The 12666-nt window shown below is 37.2% G+C and overlaps 2 protein-coding genes across 8 annotated transcripts in view; both read right to left on the bottom strand.

Moving 5' to 3' along the window:
- Positions 1-12666, bottom strand: part of LOC148401245 (uncharacterized) — a 178280-nt gene that overhangs the window by 77674 nt on the left and 87940 nt on the right. The window lies entirely within an intron of this gene.
- Positions 1-12666, bottom strand: part of LOC148401247 (SRSF protein kinase 3-like) — a 115505-nt gene that overhangs the window by 48371 nt on the left and 54468 nt on the right. The window lies entirely within an intron of this gene.

The following is a 12666-nucleotide window of genomic DNA, read 5'->3' as shown; positions in this document are numbered from 1 at the left end:
ACTAGAAATGACAATTAATAACTAGAAAATGCAATTCCTGGAGCAAGAGGAAGCTGAAAAATTGTTGGGGAAAGCTTTTCGCGCAAAAAAATGATAAATAAATATAAATATTTGGGGAATGCTACAGAATGATGTTGAAAGTTGGAACGGGTTGAATCAGTCAAGAAATGTAGGAATTAGAAGTGAAAAACAATTTTTTTTATAATTTGACGTGAATTTTAAAGTTGAAAATTTAGAAATTTTGGTAAGTGAGAAGTTGTAGAATAAGATGTATAGCGTGCCAAACAAGGAATTTGACTTCGGTACATCACAGCCTCTGTTCAACATTTAGGTGACTAACAACACTCAGGATGTGTGAAAAATGACAAATATTCTCAAACATCCCCTGATCTTAAACTCCCAGGAGTGCAAGGAAAAACTCAAAACTCCAACTAGGGGAAATGAGAAACCTTGAGAAGAGACCACAGATGGGAGGATCCCTCTTCTAGGATGACCAGGCTGCAATGGATCCAGAGAGGACACATAGTACAAACAGTGTAGACAATTCAAAAAAGGTGTGGAGAGCAGGATGTTATTGCACGGCAATGACTCTGAGACTCTAAGAGTGGTGTGAGTCCATCAGAGCGACAGCCTGGGGGATGAAGCTGTCTCTGTGTCTGCTGGTTCTGGCGTACAGAGCTCTATAATGCCGTCTGGAGGGGAGTAGTTCAAACAGACTGCAACCTGGGTGAGAAGGGTCTGTAGAGATGTTACTTGCACGTTTCCTGGTCCTGGACAGGTACAAGTCTTTGATAGATGGGAGGTTGATTCCAACTATCTTTTCTGCAGTCCTGACTGTCCGTTGCAGTTTGTGCTTGTCTTGTTTGGAGGCCGATCCAAACCGACAGTGATGGACGTGCAGAGGACATACTGGATGATGGCAGTGTAGAAGGTCTTCAGCAGCTCCCGCGGCAGGTTTAAACAGCTCTTGCGGCAGGTTTAAACGTTGAAATGGGTTGAATCGGTGGCAAAATGGAGAAATTAGAAGGAAAAAATGAAATATAAGCCACTTCCAGTTTGTTTGCGGGCACTTCCTGATCTAATGAGGGCACTTCCGGTTTTCTTGGGTCACTGCCAGTTTGTTTGGGGCCACTTCTGATTTAAATGAGGTCACTTCCGGTTTATTTGGGGCACTTCCAGTTTGTTTTGAATCACTCCCGGTTTAGTTGAGGTTACTTCCTGATTATTTGGGGCACTTCTGGTTTAATTTAAGTCACTTCCGGTTTATTTGGGGCACTTCCAGTTTGTTTGGAGTCACTTCTGGTTAAAATGAGGTCAGTCACGGTTTATTTGAGGTCACTTCTGGTTTATTTGAGGTCACTTACGGATTATTTGGGGCACTTCTGGTTTAATTTAGGTCACTTCTGGTTTGATTTGGGGCAATTCCGCCTTAATTTAGGTAACTTCTGGTTTATTTATTCAAGATGGTGGTGCGTGCACATGCAGTGACCTCTCTCTGTCCCAACCGAGCGATGTTTTGTTCATTTAAGAAGTGTTTGTACGACAGTTTTACGTGTTCGTCCTGTCTTAGTACGTTGGCGACAAGTACAGCAGGCAGTTTCTACTGGACATCGGCAAAAGCGAGTTTTGCAGCGTTCTGAACTTTGAAACAGAGACATTAAAGGAACTCGGACTACTGCGGCCTGAAACAACACCGGACTCGCCGGCTACTCCTCCCCCGGATAGGAAGCGTTGGAAGCGGTGTGCGAGGAGGCAGAAGAGGGGCAAGCGGAGGTCTCCGGGCCAGGCTAGCGGCCAACCCAACTCGCCCGGCCATACCTTCCATTCTTCTGGCGAATGTTCGATCACTGGACAACAAAATGGATTACATACGACTGCTGAGATCTACGAACCGGACAGTGAGTAACTGCTGTGTGTTCGTGTTCACTGAGACTTGGTTAAATGTCAACATTCTGGATTCTGCTGTACAACTGGGGCAGCTAGCATGCTATCGAGCAGACCGGGCCATTGCAAAGGGTGGAAAATCACGAGGAGGAATCTGTGTTTACATCTGTGATGAATGGTGCCGGGACACTGTGGTTGTATGCAAACACTGCTCGCCACTGGCGGAGTTTGTGATCTTAAAGTGCCGTCCTTTTTACCTGCCAAGGGAAATTCCTGCGATTCTGCTAGTCGCGGTATACATCCCGCCTTCCAACATTGAAAGCGTCAGGATCACGGCTCTTAGTGAACTGTACCAGGCTGTCAGTGAGCAACAGACGGTGCACCCCGATGGTTTCACCATCTTCGCTGGGGATTTTAATCATGCAGACCTAAAGACTGTTTTTCTAAAGCTACGCCAGCATGTTTTTTTCCAACACGAGGAGACAGCATCCTGGACCTGGTGTACACTACACATAAACGAGGTTTCAAAGCCACCCCCCTCCCCCACATTGGACTTTCTGACCATATCACTGTTATGCTAATGCCCGGGTACAGACAAAGAGTGAAAGCATACAGGCCGGTTCGCAAGCAGGTAAAAGTGTGGCCTGAGGGAGCCTCTGATGCTCTTCGAGACTGCTTTGACACAACAGACTGGGAAATGTTTGAGCAGGCAACCACTTAGAACAATCAGACAGACATAGAGGAGTATACAGACTCTGTAACCTCTTACATCACAGAGTGCACTGATGATGTGACCCACACAAAATACATTATCACTCGGGCTAACCGGAAGCCATGGCTGACAGAGGATGCCCTCAGGCTGCTGAGGGCCAGAGACAAAGCCTACAGAGCTGGGGATGAAGCTAGCATGAGAACAGCGAGAGCCAACCTGTCCCGTAGCATCAAGGAAGCAAAAAAGGCATTCACTTGCCAGATTACCGCCCACTTCAAAGACAGCAGGAACGTACGAAGCCTAAGCCTATGGCAGGGCATTCAGACCATCAGGCACTACAAGCCTGCGCTGCAGAGCTGTGAGAGCAACATCCCTCTGCTCAATGATCTGAACCACTTCTTTGCTTGCTTTGAGGCTCAGAACAGCACTTGCCCGCTGAAGACCCCTCCCCCTCCACACGAGCAGCCCCTGTGCCTCTCTGCCGATAGCGTGAGGAGGACACTTGCTGCTATCAACACCCGTAAGGCAGCAGGCCCAGACAACATCCCAGGTCGAGCGCTGAAGGACTGCGCTGAGGAGTTTAAGGGTGTCTTCACAGACATCTTTAACACTTCCCTGCAGCAAGCCCCATCATGTTTCAAGGCTCCCACCATCATACCTGTGCCGAAGAAAACTGCTCCATCCTGCTTCAATAACTAGCGCCCTGCGGCACTGACACCCATCATAATGAAGTGCTTTGAGCAGCTTGTCATGACACACATCAGATCCATTCTCCCCCACACCCTTGACCCCTTCCAGTTTGCATACCGAGCCAAGTGGTCCTCTGAGGATGCAATCTGCTCTGCCCTCCACTCAGCCCTCACCCACCTGGAAAAAAGAGACTCGTATGCGAGATTGCTGTTTGTGGACTTCAGTTCTGCATTCAACACCATTGTACCACAACAACTCATCTGCAAACTCGAAAAACTGGGACTCAGTACCTACCTCTGCAACTGGCTACTGGACTTCCTCTGTCAGAGGCCTCAAATAGTACGTAACCTCAGCGTCAAATAGTTGGCGACAATATCTCAAGCAGCATCACGCTGAGATCCCCTTCACACATTGTTATTGTGTGAAGGCTTGTTATTAGTGTGAAGGTGAAGACCTTCACACTATTGTTATTGCTGTCCTTTATTGTGTGAAGGCGATGGCCTTCACACATATGTTATTCTACACCATTCTCTATTATTATTATTATTGTGTGAAGGCGATGGCCTTCACACATATGTTATTCTACACCATTCTCTATTATTATTATTATTGTGTGAAGGCGATGGCCTTCACACATATGTTATTCTACACCATTCTCTATTATTATTATTATTAGTGTGAAGGTGAAGACCTTCACACTATTGTTATTGCTGTCCTTTATTGTGTGAAGGCGAAGGCCTTCACACATTGTTATTCTACTTTATTGTGTGAAGGCGAAGGCCTTCACACATTGTTATTCTACTTTATTATTATTATTATTATTATTATTATTATTATTATTATTATTCAACTTATTCCTCCCACTTTTTTGGCACCTAACTAGTCCTACATGCTTCAACCGATTCACCCCGTTCAAACTTTCACACATTCCAAAAATTCATGGCATGCTTGCTACCATTTTTTATGTTGATAACATTAACCGTTTTTGTGTAATTAGCAAATTTGTGACTTTTAAATCCCCATTTATTCTTAATGGCGATTTCAACACGAGCCATTTTCCTGCGTGGGTTTGAATTTTACACGTGTCACATCTGGCGTCTCACCATTACACAAACTCACACGACACTGGCTGCAGTTTTTTTCGTCATAAACATTTATCGTTTTTGCATAATTAGGACATTTGTGGTATAAAATTACGCATTCATTCTTAATGGCGCATTCAACATGAACATTGATGACATTAAGCAAATTACACTATTTCAAAATAGCAAATCAATTAGCTCACTTGGTAATGCATGCGCTTATTAACTTGAGCCGCTTCCCCGCGTCAGTTCGATTCCAACTGTGGGTACCGCTTTTTTCCCTTTTTATTCACTGCTTAATATTTTTAACGCTTATGATTTGTAACTTGTCATTTTACCATTTATTTTAATAATAATTTATTATTCCCGTTTATCATTTTTAATGCTTATCATTTGTAACTCGTCATTTTCCCATTTATTGTATAATAATTTAATTTCCTTTATATTCTTTCCGCTTATCATTTTTATCGTTTATCATTTGTAACTTTTGTCATTTTCCCATTTATTTTATAATTTAATTTCCTTTTTATTCTTCCTGCTTATCATTATTCACGCTTTTCATTTGTAACTCTCGTCATTTTCCCATTTATTTTATTCATAATTTATCATTTATTTCCCTTTTTATTTTTCCCACTCATCATTTTTCCTACTTATTTTATTTATCATCATTTATCATTATTTATTTCCCTTTTTATTTTTACCACTTATTTTTCCCATTTATTTCATTCATCATCATTTATTTCCCTTTTTATTTTTCCTGCTTATCATTTTAACACATCATTTTACCCATTTACTTTATTCATCATCATTTATATTCATTAATTGCCCTTTTTCATTTTTCCTGTCTTTCATTTCGAAAAAAGTAGAATAACAATAGTGCGAAGGTCTTCGCCTTCACACGCAATTTCTCCAGGAATTGCAATTCTAGTTATTATTATTATTGTGTGAAGGCGAAGGCCTTCACACATTGTTATTCTACTTTATTATTATTATTATTATTATTGTGTGAAGGTCTTCGCCTTCACACGCAATTTCTCCAGGAATTGCAATTCTAGTTATTATTGTGTGAAGGCGAAGGCCTTCACACATTGTTATTCTACTTTATTATTGTGTGAAGGCGAAGCCTTCACACATTGTTATTCTACTTTATTATTATTATTATTATTATTATTATTATTCAACTTATTCCTCCCACTTTTTTGGCACCTAACTAGTCCTACATGCTTCGACCGATTCACCCCGTTCAAACTTTCACACATTCCAAAAATTCATGGCATGCTTGCTACCATTTTTTTTGTTGATAACATTTACCGTTTTTGTGTAATTAGCAAATTTGTGACTTTTAAATCCCCATTCATTCTTAATGGGGATTTCAACACGAGCCATTTTCCCGCGTGGGTTCGAATTTTACAGTGGGTGGAATTTATTTTCGAAAAAAGTAGAATAACAATAGTGTGAAGGTCTTCGCCTTCACGCGCAATTTCTCCAGGAATTGCAGATTGCTAGTTATTATTATTATTATTATTATTCAACTTATTCCTCTCACTTTTTTGGCACCTAACTAGTCCTACATGCTTCAACTGATTCACCCCATTCTAACTTTCACACATTCCAAAAATTCATGGCATGCTTGCTACCATTTTTTTTGTTGATAACATTTACCGTTTTTGTGTAATTAGCAAATTTGTGACTTTTAAATCCCCATTCATTCTTAATGGAGATTTCAACACGAGCCACTTTCCCGCGTGGGTTCGAATTTTACAGTGGGCGGAATTTATTTAAAAAAAAAAGTAGAATAACAATAGTGTGAAGGTCTTCGCCTTCACGCGCAATTTCTCCAGGAATTGCAGATTGCTAGTTATTATTATTATTCAACTTATTCCTCCCACTTTTTTGGCACCTAACTAGTCCTACATGCTTCAACCGATTCACCCCGTTCAAACTTTCACACATTCCAAAAATTCATGGCATGCTTGCTACCATTTTTTTTGTTGATAACATTTACCGTTTTTGTGTAATTAGCAAATTTGTGACTTTTAAATCCCCATTCATTCTTAATGGCGATTTCAACACGAGCCACTTTCCCGCGTGGGTTCGAATTTTACAGTGGGCGGAATTTATTTTCGAAAAAAGTAGAATAACAATAGTGTGAAGGTCTTCGCCTTCACGCGCAATTTCTCCAGGAATTGCAGATTGCTAGTTGTGTGAAGGCGAAGGCCTTCACACATTGTTATTCTACTTTATTGTGTGAAGGCGAAGGCCTTCACACATTGTTATTCTACTTTATTATTATTATTATTATTATTATTATTATTATTCAACTTATTCCTCCCACTTTTTTGACACCTAACTAGTCCTACATGCTTCAACCGATTCACCCCATTCAAACTTTCACACATTCTAAAAATTCATGGCATGCTTGCTACCATTTTATTTGTTCATAACATTTACAGTTTTTGTGTAATTAGCAAATTTGTGACTTTTAAATCCCCATTTATTCTTAATGGCGATTTCAACACGAGCCATTTCCCTGCGTGGGTTCGAATTTTACACATGACACATTGGGCGTCTCACCATTACACAAACTCACACGACACTGGCTGATATTTTTTTCGTAATAAACATTTATGGTCTTTGCATAATTAGTACATTTGTGCTATAAATTACGCATTCATTCTTAATGGCGCATTCAACATGAACATTCATGACATCAAGCAAATTACACCACTTCAAAAAAGCAAATCAATTAGCTCAGGTGGTAACACAGGTGCTTATTAACTCGAGCTGCTTCCCCGCGTGAGTTCGATTCCAACTGTGGGTACTGCTTTTTTTCCTTTTTATTCACTGCTTAATATTTTTAACGCTTATGATTTGTAACTTGTTATTTTACCATTTATTTTAATAATAATTTATTTTCCTTTTTATTCTTCCCGTTTATCATTTTTAATGCTTATCATTTGTAACTCTCGTCATTTTCCCATTTATTGTATAATAATTTAATTTCCTTTATATTCTGACCGCTTATCATTTTTATCGTTTATCATTTGTAACTTTTGTCATTTTCCCATTTATTTTATAATTTAATTTCCTTTTTATTCTTCCCGCTTATCATTATTCACGCTTTTCATTTGTAACTCTCGTCATTTTCCCATTTATTTTATTCATAATTTATCATTTATTTCCCTTTTTATTTTTCCCACTCATCATTTTTCCTATTTATTTTATTTATCATCATTTATCATTATTTATTTCCCTTTTTATTTTTACCACTTATTTTTCCCATTTATTTCATTCATCATCATTTATCATCATTTATTTCCCTTTTTATTTTTCCTGCTTATCATTTTAACACATCATTTTACCCATTTACTTTATTCATCATCATTTATATTCATTAATCGCCCTTTTTCATTTTTCCTGTCTTTCATTTCGAAAAAAGTAGAATAACAATAGTGCGAAGGTCTTCGCCTTCACACGCAATTTCTCCAGGAATTGCAATTCTAGTTATTATTATTATTATTATTCAACTTATTCCTCCCACTTTTTTGGCACCTAACTAGTCCTACATGCTTCGACCGATTCACCCCGTTCAAACTTTCACACATTCCAAAAATTCATGGCATGCTTGCTACCATTTTTTTTGTTGATAACATTTACCGTTTTTGTGTAATTAGCAAATTTGTGACTTTTAAATCCCCATTCATTCTTAATGGGGATTTCAACACGAGCCATTTTCCCGCGTGGGTTCGAATTTTACAGTGGGTGGAATTTATTTTCGAAAAAAGTAGAATAACAATAGTGTGAAGGTCTTCGCCTTCACGCGCAATTTCTCCAGGAATTGCAGATTGCTAGTTATTGTGTGAAGGCGAAGGCCTTCACACATTGTTATTCTACTTTATTATTATTATTATTATTGTGTGAAGGCGAAGCCTTCACACATTGTTATTCTACTTTATTATTATTATTATTATTATTATTATTATTCAACTTATTCCTCCCACTTTTTTGGCACCTAACTAGTCCTACATGCTTCGACCGATTCACCCCGTTCAAACTTTCACACATTCCAAAAATTCATGGCATGCTTGCTACCATTTTTTTTGTTGATAACATTTACCGTTTTTGTGTAATTAGCAAATTTGTGACTTTTAAATCCCCATTCATTCTTAATGGGGATTTCAACACGAGCCATTTTCCCGCGTGGGTTCGAATTTTACAGTGGGTGGAATTTATTTTCGAAAAAAGTAGAATAACAATAGTGTGAAGGTCTTCGCCTTCACGCGCAATTTCTCCAGGAATTGCAGATTGCTAGTTATTATTATTATTCAACTTATTCCTCTCACTTTTTTGGCACCTAACTAGTCCTACATGCTTCAACTGATTCACCCCATTCTAACTTTCACACATTCCAAAAATTCATGGCATGCTTGCTACCATTTTTTTTGTTGATAACATTTACCGTTTTTGTGTAATTAGCAAATTTGTGACTTTTAAATCCCCATTCATTCTTAATGGCGATTTCAACACGAGCCACTTTCCCGCGTGGGTTCGAATTTTACACGTGCCACATCTGGCGTCTCACCATTACACAAACTCACACGACACTGGCTGCAGTTTTTTCGCCATAAACATTTATCGTTTTTGCATAATTAGTACATTTGTGGTATAAAATTACGCATTCATTCTTAATGGCGCATTCAACATGAACATTGATGACATTAAGCAAATTCCACCACTTCAAAAAAGTAAACCAAATAGCTCAGTTAGTAAAGCGGGCCCTTCAGGTCTCTGGCCACTTCCCCGCGTGAGTTCGATTCCAACTGTGGGTACTGCTTTTTTTCCTTTTTATTCACTGCTTAATATTTTTAACTCTTATGATTTGTAACTTGTCATTTTACCATTTGTTTTAATAATAATTTATTTTCCTTTTTATTCTTCCCGCTTATCATTTTTAATGCTTATCATTTGTAACTCTCGTCATTTTCCCATTTATTGTATAATAATTTGATTTCCTTTATATTCTTCCCGCTTATCATTTTTATCGTTTATCATTTGTAACTTTTGTCATTTTCCCATTTATTTTATAATAATTTAATTTCCTTTTTATTCTTCCCGCTTATCATTATTCACGCTTTTCATTTGTAACTCTCGCCATTTTCCCATTTATTTTATTCATAATTTATCATTTATTTCCCTTTTTATTTTTCCCACTCATCATTTTTCCTATTTATTTTATTTATCATCATTTATCATTATTTATTTCCCTTTTTATTTTTACCACTTATTTTTCCCATTTATTTCATTCATCATCATTTCTCATCATATATTTCCCTTTTTATTTTTCCTGCTTATCATTTTAACACATCATTTTACCCATTTACTTTATTCATCATCATTTATATTCATTAATTGCCCTTTTTCATTTTTCCTGTCTTTCATTTCGAAAAAAGTAGAATAACAATAGTGCGAAGGTCTTCGCCTTCACACGCAATTTCTCCAGGAATTGCAATTCTAGTTATTATTATTATTCAACTTATTCCTCCCACTTTTTTGACACCTAACTAGTCCTACATGCTTCAACCGATTCACCCCATTCAAACTTTCACACATTCCAAAAATTCATGGCATGCTTGCTACCATTTTATTTGTTCATAACATTTACCGTTTTTGTGTAATTAGCAAATTTGTGACTTTTAAATCCCCATTCATTCTTAATGGCGATTTCAACACGAGCCACTTTCCCGCGTGGGTTCGAATTTTACACGTGTCACATCTGGCGTCTCACCATTACACAAACTCACACGACACTGGCTGCAGTTATTTTCGTCATAAACATTTATCGTTTTTGCATAATTAGTACATTTGTGGTGTAAAATGACGCATTCATTCTTAATGGCGTATTCAACATGAACATTCTTGATATTAAGCAAATTCCACCACTTCAAAAAAGCAAACCAAATAACTCAGTTCGTAAAGCGGGCCCTTCAGGTCACTGGCCACTTCCCCGCGTGAGTTCGATTCCAACTGCGGGTACTGCTTTTTTTCCTTTTTATTCACTGCTTAATATTTTTAACGCTTACGATTTGTAACTTGTCATTTTACCATTTATTTTAATAATAATTTATTTTCCTTTTTATTCTTCCCGCTTATCATTTTTAATGCTGATCATTTGTAACTCTCAGCATTTTCCCATTTATTGAATAATAATTTGATTTCCTTTATATTCTTCCCGCTTATCATTTAATATCGTTTATCATTTGTAACTTTTGTCATTTTCCCATTTATTTTATAATAATTTAATTTCCTTTAATTCTTCCCGCTTATCATTATTCACGCTTTTCATTTGTAACTCTCGTCATTTTCCCATTTATTTTATTCATAATTTATCATTTATTTCCCTTTATATTTTCCCACTCATCATTTTTCCTATTTATTTTATTTATCATCATTTATCATTATTTATTTCCCTTTTTATTTTTACCACTTATTTTTCCCATTTATTTCATTCATCATCATTTGTCATCATTTATTTCCCTTTTTATTTTTCCTGCTTATCATTTTAACACATCATTTTACCCATTTACTTTATTCATCATCATTTATATTCATTAATTGCCCTTTTTCATTTTTCCTGTCTTTCTTTTCGAAAAAAGTAGAATAACAATAGTGCGAAGGTCTTCGCCTTCACACGCAATTTCTCCAGGAATTGCAATTCTAGTTATTGTGTGAAGGCGAAGGCCTTCACACATTGTTATTCTACTTTATTATTATTATTGTGTGAAGGCGAAGCCTTCACACATTGTTATTCTACTTTATTATTATTATTGTGTGAAGGCGAAGCCTTCACACATTGTTATTCTACTTTATTATTATTATTATTATTATTATTATTATTCAACTTATTCCTCCCACTTTTTTGGCACCTAACTAGTCCTACATGCTTCGACCGATTCACCCCGTTCAAACTTTCACACATTCCAAAAATTCATGGCATGCTTGCTACCATTTTTTTTGTTGATAACATTTACCGTTTTTGTGTAATTAGCAAATTTGTGACTTTTAAATCCCCATTCATTCTTAATGGGGATTTCAACACGAGCCATTTTCCCGCGTGGGTTCGAATTTTACAGTGGGTGGAATTTATTTTCGAAAAAAGTAGAATAACAATAGTGTGAAGGTCTTCGCCTTCACGCGCAATTTCTCCAGGAATTGCAGATTGCTAGTTATTATTATTATTATTATTCAACTTATTCCTCCCACTTTTTTGGCACCTAACTAGTCCTACATGCTTCGACCGATTCACCCCGTTCAAACTTTCACACATTCCAAAAATTCATGGCATGCTTGCTACCATTTTTTTTGTTGATAACATTTACCGTTTTTGTGTAATTAGCAAATTTGTGACTTTTAAATCCCCATTCATTCTTAATGGGGATTTCAACACGAGCCATTTTCCCGCGTGGGTTCGAATTTTACAGTGGGTGGAATTTATTTTCGAAAAAAGTAGAATAACAATAGTGTGAAGGTCTTCGCCTTCACGCGCAATTTCTCCAGGAATTGCAGATTGCTAGTTATTATTATTATTATTATTCAACTTATTCCTCCCACTTTTTTGGCACCTAACTAGTCCTACATGCTTCAACTGATTCACCCCATTCTAACTTTCACACATTCCAAAAATTCATGGCATGCTTGCTACCATTTTTTTTGTTGATAACATTTACCGTTTTTGTGTAATTAGCAAATTTGTGACTTTTAAATCCCCATTCATTCTTAATGGAGATTTCAACACGAGCCACTTTCCCGCGTGGGTTCGAATTTTACAGTGGGCGGAATTTATTTTAAAAAAAAGTAGAATAACAATAGTGTGAAGGTCTTCGCCTTCACGCGCAATTTCTCCAGGAATTGCAGATTGCTAGTTATTATTATTATTATTATTATTATTATTCAACTTATTCCTCCCACTTTTTTGACACCTAACTAGTCCTACATGCTTCAACCGATTCACCCCGTTCAAACTTTCACACACTCCAAAAATTCATGGCATGCTTGCTACCAATTTTTTTGTTGATAACATTTACCGTTTTTGTGTAATTAGCAAATTTGTGACTTTTAAATCCCCATTCATTCTTAATGGCGATTTCAACACGAGCCATTTTCCTGCGTGGGTTCGAATTTCACACGTGTCACATCTGGCGTCTCACCATTACACAAACTCACACGACACTGGCTGTAGTTTTTTTCGTCATAAACATTTGTCGTTTTTGCATAATTAGTACATTTGTGGTGTAAAATTAC

The sequence above is a fragment of the Syngnathus floridae genome, chromosome 2, assembly GCF_059516105.1.
Source record: "Syngnathus floridae isolate MCC-2025c chromosome 2, RoL_Sflo_1.0, whole genome shotgun sequence".
Lineage (NCBI taxonomy): Eukaryota > Metazoa > Chordata > Actinopteri > Syngnathiformes > Syngnathidae > Syngnathus > Syngnathus floridae.
Note: the sequence above shows the minus strand (reverse complement) of the source record. Positions and strands in the feature narration are given on the sequence as shown.